Genomic DNA, 2,500 nt, shown 5'->3' on the forward strand with positions numbered 1-2,500 from the left:
GGCGGGAGACAACACGCGCCACCTACGGTGGCCGGCAGCTCCAACGCCAGCGCCACAGAAGGACAAAAGCCCCACTTGGGTGCCGAAGCGAACGCGCCAACACGTCCGCACAGCTGCGATACAAACCACCTGCGAGAACCGCAGAGGCGACCGAGCAGCAGACGGCGTCGCGGCGCCGAGCGCCGGGCGGCGGCGCATCCTCAGCGCACACAGTCCTCAATCGGACCAGCACACTGCAGATGTCCACCGCGCTTCGCACCGGGCCCGCGAGGACCTACTTTGGCCGCACGGCGCCGCGTGCAGGGTGCGCCGGCGCGCAGCTGCGCCGCCTGCCGCCTCCGTCGGCCGGCGCGCCTGCCACTGGCCGCCCCCACCAGCCGGCTGTAGCGCGTGCGCCCACGCACCGCGCGGCCAGCACGCCGGGAGGCCCCCCCTCACCGGCCGGGGACGGTCCCACCCAGCCACTGCCGCGTATCGCTTCACACCCACATGCCATTCACGTTCGTGGGCATGGTGGGTATCGCTGAAACAACCGGTTGGTAGCTCAACCGATCGTCGCCATCACTGATTCACCTCTAGCGAGAACAACCGCACCACAACGGTTTACCAGTTGTTCATTTGCGTAACGTCACCAGCAAACGTAGACGTCCATCGCCATTTGCAAATTCAACGATTGTTGCATGCCTGTGTCAGGTGTCACGACACACTATGTCTGCCCACATACACGCAACAACATGTGCACGCTTCGCGAACACGTGGAAGGTGGCCCCCGTACGTATGCGATGTCCATTGCGCGAACGACTGTCAACCGGCCTCTGTCGCATGTCGCAGATGTGGAACGCAGTGCACCATGCTATCACGGTGAGTGAGAAGAGACGACTACGTCTGACAACACGCGCCACTACATCAACAGACGGCTCATGCTGATCGCCATCCACGGCATACCATACTGCAATCCAGCTCTTATAGGGAGACGACACGTAGCTGAGTGCACAATATTTGGACCGTATGGTTCGCCGTTGTTGGCGCAGTCGTGGTACGGTCACACATGTACCACGATGTATCATTCAGTACATGAGGACCAATGTGCAGTACAGTGTGTGATTTGGACGTACAACATCAGCGGACAGTTGACACAAGCCGTACCACAACGTAGGCTGTGCTTCGCCATGCGAATGCCAATGAACAACTGCGAAGGGCATTGAGCATGTACGTCCTGCTGCCATCCGCATTACAGTGTATAGCTGCAAGGTGTTTAACATGAAGCGATACTCTGGGGACCGGGCAGTGCGGGTAGCAAACTATATTGCGGGGGTTGCAGTTAGGCAACACTACACTAATTTAACGCGTCGTATGACAATTACAGAGCAGGTTAAGGCCCAACGTGTGTTGGGTTAAGGCCCAACGTGTGTTGGGTTAAGGCCCAACGTGTGTTGGGTTAAGGCCCAACGTGTGTTGGGTTAAGGCCCAACGTGTGTTGGGTTAAGGCCCAACGTGTGTTGGGTTAAGGCCCAACGTGTGTTGGGTTAAGGCCCAACGTGTGTTGGGTTAAGGCCCAACGTGTGTTGGGTTAAGGCCCAACGTGTGTTGGGTTAAGGCCCAACGTGTGTTGGGTTAAGGCCCAACGTGTGTTGGGTTAAGGCCCAACGTGTGTTGGGTTAAGGCCCAACGTGTGTTGGGTTAAGGCCCAACGTGTGTTGGGTTAAGGCCCAACGCGTGTTGGGTTAAGGCCCAACGCGTGTTGGGTTAAGGCCCAACGCGTGTTGGGTTAAGGCCCAACGCGTGTTGGGTTAAGGCCCAACGCGTGTTGGGTTAAGGCCCAACGCGTGTTGGGTTAAGGCCCAACGCGTGTTGGGTTAAGGCCCAACGCGGGTTGGGTTAAGGCGCAACGCGGGTTAGGTTAAGGCGCAACGCGGGTTAGGTTAAGGCGCAACGCGGGTTAGGTTAAGGCGCAACGCGGGTTAGGTTAAGGCGCAACGCGGGTTAGGTTAAGGCGCAACGCGGGTTAGGTTAAGGCGCAACGCGGGTTAGGTTAAGGCGCAACGCGGGTTACGTTAAGGCGCAACGCGGGTTACGTTAAGGCGCAACGCGGGTTACGTTAAGGCGCAACGCGGGTTACGTTAAGGCGCAATATAGGTTAGGTTAAGGCGCAATATAGGTTAGGTTAAGGCGCAATATAGGTTAGGTTAAGGCGCAATACGGGTTAGGTTAAGGCGCAATACGGGTTAGGTTAAGGCGCAATACGGGTTAGGTTAAGGCGCAATACGGGTTAGGTTAAGGCGCAATACGGGTTAGGTTAAGGCACAATACGGGTTAGGTTAAGGCACAATACGGGTTAGGTTAAGGCACAATACGGGTTAGGTTAAGGCACAATACGGGTTAGGTTAAGGCACAATACGGGTTAGGTTAAGGCACAATACGGGTTAGGTTAAGGCACAATACGGGTTAGGTTAAGGCACAATACGGGTTAGGTTAAGGCACAATACGGGTTAGGTTAAGG

The sequence above is a fragment of the Schistocerca americana genome, unplaced genomic scaffold, assembly GCF_021461395.2.
Source record: "Schistocerca americana isolate TAMUIC-IGC-003095 unplaced genomic scaffold, iqSchAmer2.1 HiC_scaffold_248, whole genome shotgun sequence".
Classification (NCBI taxonomy): domain Eukaryota; kingdom Metazoa; phylum Arthropoda; class Insecta; order Orthoptera; family Acrididae; genus Schistocerca; species Schistocerca americana.